At 40.1% G+C, this 5,659-nt stretch overlaps 1 long non-coding RNA gene across 2 annotated transcripts; it reads left to right on the top strand.

Moving 5' to 3' along the window:
* Positions 1 to 481: 481 nt before the first annotated feature.
* LOC146444180 (uncharacterized) lies at positions 482 to 5,375 on the top strand. 2 transcript variants are annotated; one of them, XR_014853440.1, is made up of 4 exons: positions 482 to 675; positions 1,206 to 1,294; positions 4,155 to 4,258; positions 5,059 to 5,375. It is a non-coding gene; the product is annotated as an uncharacterized LOC146444180 (long non-coding RNA). The 2 variants fall into 2 exon arrangements; XR_014853347.1 differs by lacking the exon at positions 5,059 to 5,375 and having other exon boundaries at positions 4,155 to 4,660.
* Positions 5,376 to 5,659: the final 284 nt, after the last annotated feature.

Below are 5,659 nucleotides of genomic sequence, written 5' to 3' on the forward strand. Positions count from 1 at the left end.
CTTTACTAACCCTCCTGTTTATAAAGGGATCCTCCTTTCCTGACCTTCTGCTCTCTTCCCATGCAGAAATTAATTTAAAAGGCAAAATGGCCAGAATGCCCTTTTACTGTAACTGAATATGAACTTTCTTCAGACCACTTCCTTCAAAACTTCTTTAAAATCCTCTTATTCAGAGGAACCAATTTCTGAGGTCACATTGCCCTGACTTGTTTTGCTGTCCTGACCCAACCAAAGGGAGGATAAAATGAATTCCAGTATATTTATAGTACCTGTAGCAAATCTCACAGAACAACAACAAAAAAATTCTGACAAATATACATGCCATTCTGTCTTCTTGCTATGTTGAAATATGTAATGACAGCTGAAAGATATTCTCTGGCTGCTGCTCTGCTGAGCCTCTTGGCAGCTGGGGGTGGGAGGCACCAATAACAATCAGCACCTGATCACATGCAGCAGGACAGACCCAGCTCCCAATCACATGTGCCACTTTAACAGAGCAGTAAAAGACAGAAGCTCTAATCAGCTGGATTGGTGTATCTAGGCAGTCTTTTGAGGGATGCCAGAGGCTGATGGTGAGATCAGACAGCACTAATATCTGCACAGATGCCTGCAATTTCTGACAATACAGGCTCTGAAGGCATTGCTTTGGGACATCAGCATGAATGAATCTTGTGGGTAAGCAGGAAAATACAACAAGATGTTTAAGAGCCTCTTTTCCTGGAGATATGCAGCAGCCTCCCTTAGAGTAATCACTTTCCAAAATCAACTGGTAATAGCAGTTATTACATTTAGCTTTTGCTTTGTTTAAACCTCATCCTGGGAAAGAGTAAGAGGATTTGGATAAAATCCTAAACCTAATTAATCTCTCAGGTTTTTAATGTTTCCTAAATTTGACTTTATTTTTAGTGTATTTTACAGATGAGATTCTTTTATCTAGGGAAGCCAAGTTTACATTATTTTGCTATCCTAGTTGTATGGATTGCCAAGGCTGAATGAGGCAGTCCACAGGTCTGTAATGCCATTCAGTGGTTGCAGGTTTTACAGCTTTTACCCTGAAGCACATGTTAGTCATGGCATTTTACTACTCTAAAGAATCACACTTGGAATTGCCCAAAAGAGAGCACTTCTGACTTTAAGAAAAGGCTCTATAGCTATTCTCTCTGCCTTGGCTGTTTGCTGAATGGGTTCTTTTCTTACACACACAGTGAAGACAATGTTCAGCAGTTGGAGTAACTCACCATGCACCACATTTGGAGGTAATATTCACTAAATCCTGAAGTGAACAAATTCCCAGGTAAGGAATAGAGCATTTCTTAAACACCTACGTACACAAGGGTACTGATACTTTTTCAAAGATCTAAAACCAAGCCAAGACATAACAAGAAGGCAGCAAAACCATGGCAAAACACTTAAAATGCAGCAGCAAGAGCTCATGGCCCTGCTGACATCCCTATCTGTGTTGGTGACTGGTAATGCCAGTGAACATGTGGCTGCCTGACCTCCAGCAGGTTCATTAGCATATGCACATTCACACGTCTCATAACATTTTATCCTATTTAGTACAAATTGTCCTTCTGTTCCCTTGCACCCTTGTGTGCACAGAGGCATCACTGCAGAGCAGGCGAGAGGCAGGTCCAGAGCCTGTGCCAGCCATTTCTCTGCTGCTGGTGAGGAACAGGTAGAAAAAAATTGTAATATGCTGAAGGAAAGGAATAACTACGAGTACATGCACCATCACATTTTCTAGTAGCAAGAAGCCAATTGTTTTTCAGTTCATTTTCTAGTTGCTTACAGCAAACACAGCATCACGTGCACCCTCTTCTCCTCTGCTGCTAGTTAGAGCAGTGGAAGCCTTCAGGTGCTCTGCAGCGCCTTGCACTTGTCTTGATTAAGGGTTTACTCTCTCCATAGAGGGCCCATCACTAGCTCATTCAAAACAAGTTGTCTCAGACTTTAATTAATTTAATTGAATATATTTAATTTTACTGCCTCCTGTGATTCTTCAATCAAAAGATAGCTTTTCTGCTTTCTGAGGTGGTGAATAACTTTAAAATTATGGTTTAGGAAAAAAACCCATTAAACTTTCGTATTGCTTCATTGTGTTTTACTGAAAATCATAGAGATATGTTTCAGTCCTTCTAAGCTGGCCAGCTGCTGAACCAGTTCTGCAGACATTACATGTCTGTGCATACACTATCACAAGAATACATCAGCTGACACAGTTTTCATTAAGAAGTTTGAAAAGCTGTTGTTTTTTCTCTCTGCTTCCAAGAGAACTCAGATGAGCAGAAGCCAAGCAGTAAATCTCAAATAGGGCTTTGTCTAAAGAATCACAGTAACCTCTGTGCTAACAGCAGATACCTGATGGAGGTAGTTAATCCCCAGATGAGCCCAAATCAATAAGTCAAGGATGAGGCTTGTGAGCATCAACAGTCTCCTTCCACCAGTGGCTGCAGGACAGGAGGTAAGCTCCAAGCAGGGCTGGTCTGGAATGTGCTTCTTAAATCTCATCCTTATCTGTGCCTCTCTGCAGCAGGAACACTCGTGGCACCGACCAGTTAAAACAGAAAGCACAGAGAACAGAGTCTTTCCCAAAGCAATGGGTCTGCATCCTCCCTCACCAGCCCATGGCTATGGAAATTGTGGGAACTGTGACAATGTTTTTTCAGAAATGTTTTCCTACAGAACCAACACCAAATAAAAAATGTGTGCAATACTGTTTCCCACAAAACTTCCTTTGATTTCAATGGCCCCGGTTTGATGAGGTGCCTACCTATGCCCTTAATTTTGGCCTATTCTGTACCCTAGTAAAACAAATGGGAAGGGAATATTTCAGCCCCACAGAAATCAAACCTTTCCTAACCTTGCTCTGCAGATGATTGTGTTTGTGGGCAGTTTGAGTGGCCAGAGTCTGAGCACAAGGAAAGCACAGAGCACTTTCAGCTGGAGGCAACAGCTGAACAACACAGGGGCAGATGATGGGGTGCTGAATAATGTATGCTGAAAGAAGAATGGAAGTGAAATACTGGATGCTCAGCATTTATTTAAATGTTAACAAATCGTATTAAAAAGCATGCAAAGGATGTGGAAAAGATACGGAGAAAATATGAGTACACATTTTTATGTCCACATTACTGGCAACATTTCTTAGGCTATTTATACTGATGTTTAAGACTAAAACTCCTTGACATTACTTCAAACAAGCAGGCAGGCTAATCAAACTGACAACGGAGCTATAGCAGCAGTTTGCTAGGAAAAACCCCACTCATTATAGGTCTTTGTACAAACACAATCCAGTTATATGAACTTAATACAGGGAGAAAATCTTTAGAAAGAAACCATTTTAATCTGAAAAGCAATTGTGTCATGTAAGCCCCACTTACAAATGACTCTAAGTGCCCTTCTGTCAAGATTTATGTTTTCAAAGATTTTTAGTACTGTTAGATTTATTCTTCATACATGAGAGGGCACAAGCAGAAATCAGCCAAAGATCTTGCTGGTTGAAAAGGACAGCAGTTTTGATAAGGTTCAGTACAACTATAGCTGACACTGTTTTTCTGATAAGGCTTCTGTATGTGACCACTGTGAGCAGAACGAGGGGCTCAGCACCAGGCATTTAAAGGTTGCCATTCACCTGATGCTCACATGCACCAATCTGAGCATTGCTTTGCTGCCTCCCTTTCTGCAAGTATGTGATGATACACTAATTGGGGGAGGGATAACATCAAAATATGTGAGCTGCACATAAGAACTTGATGGTTAAAGCAACAAAATAGTGGTTTCCCTTTCCAACAGAGACACAAAAGTGCTTCTGTTGAACCACTGCAATATTGGAGGAGGTAAGAGCATGGCAGAGGTTCCATCCTTTTCCACATGGCAGCTCTGCAGCTGGTCTACTCAGCTGCTTTGAAATTAAGAAGGAACTTGTGGAAGGAGAATTGAGGGGGCACTGCAGTCACTTAGATTTAATCTGACTCTTGGTATGCAACAGGAGGATGTCAAGACAATAGATTTTTCTTTTTTTTTTTTTTCTAAAATTCGGGAAAACTGCCTTGGTTTCACATTTTTTCTTCTTCAGCCAAGCTCTTTACTGTGAGGTAAGAAGTCTACTTGACTCTGTGAATTGAAGGCTGGAATTTCTTTTTCTTTCTCAGTGCATGTCTCACCAGTTGCAAAGCCATGTGAAACCCCTTGCAGCCCCCCCAGGACTGACAGCAGGACTGACAGCAGCACGAGGAGTGCAGCACTGAACTCACAGGTGACTCTAAACTGTGACACACACAGCTGCCCAAGCAGCAGAACTATTGACATTGACAGGGAAACCTGTCAATAAAAATTCTTGGCAATTACGAATCTTGTGAATCTAGGCCCTGCTTACTCAACTTGTCCTTAAATCAAGTTTCAGATTGGAAAAAAGTGCCAAATGCTGTTACTTTTGTCATTTAACACATTGTGACTTAAGAACGTTGAAAAATCCCCAAGGCACATGTCATGCCAATTAGCTTGCTTTCAGTAGTTGAATACATCTGAATAATAAATTCAGTTACAACCTCTGTGTGTGTGTTGTGGAAATGGGATGACATGAGGCCATACTGATGTTTATTTATCTGAGGATATACACTTAATGTGAGTTTAAAAAAACCTTTTTCCACAGTGAAGGCCAGACGTATCCACTTCTTGCAGTGGCCTGAAGGAACTGGAAGTCTTTTACAGAGCTTAATTGGTTTGTGATAAACCCTTGTTCAAAACTCTGAGGTAGAAAAAACAGATGTGTTGTGCATTATAACATCTTCTTTCTAATTTGAATTAAACTCTGTTCCTTTATATTTTTTAGCTTCTACTTTTTTTTTGCTTTCACTGAAAAGCCATAGGAAAATCAAAAGAACCAGTCTTTAAAGAAGCTTATTCTTTATACTATTTATATTTGTTTATATTTATATTTAATTTATATTTATGTTTATACTACATGATACTCCTATACTATACAAATATATATATAAATATTTATATAACATTATATATTTATACTAATGTTAGTTGAAATCATTTTCTCTGCAGATAAATGAGTCCAACAACTGTATTCTCAGCTCAGGACAGAAAACAAATTCATTACATATGTCTACACAGTGAAAAGAAGAAATTTCTCCTGCTTTGTTTCCCCAATATTTGATTATTCTGAAGGCATGAAAATAAAACTTTGAGCACTGGACTCACAGACTAAGTAAACAAAGCATAGGGAAATCTTGAGTCGCTTACAGTTGTTGTGTTATAACCCCTCCTGACTGACCTGATCACTCTTTGTCATAACCTTATATTTAATTATGAGCCAAAATAATTATTTTGCACTAAGCATTGCATAAACTTCGTATTAATCAATTGAGGGCACTAGAAGCGATTCCTGTTGAATCCCTATTTATCAAGGTTACCGTAAATAAAAAGCAGGACACTTTAAAACGCTGGCTGAAATTAAGGCAGCCTGGAGGCAGCGCTGCTCTGCAGCTGTCCGTGCAGCCCTGCTGGTTTATGCCAGCTCTGAGGTGTCCCCTGGTGGTTATAACAGCAGCAGGAGCAGCCACTAACTGGCCAAATCTTCCCTGAGAGATTCGATCAAATGCCCCAAAATGCAGAAAACGGATCAGTTTAGATGTAGGTAAAACAT

This window comes from Lichenostomus cassidix, chromosome 1 (assembly GCF_008360975.1).
Source record: "Lichenostomus cassidix isolate B80296 chromosome 1, HeHo_3.0, whole genome shotgun sequence".
Taxonomy (NCBI): Eukaryota; Metazoa; Chordata; class Aves; order Passeriformes; family Meliphagidae; genus Lichenostomus; species Lichenostomus cassidix.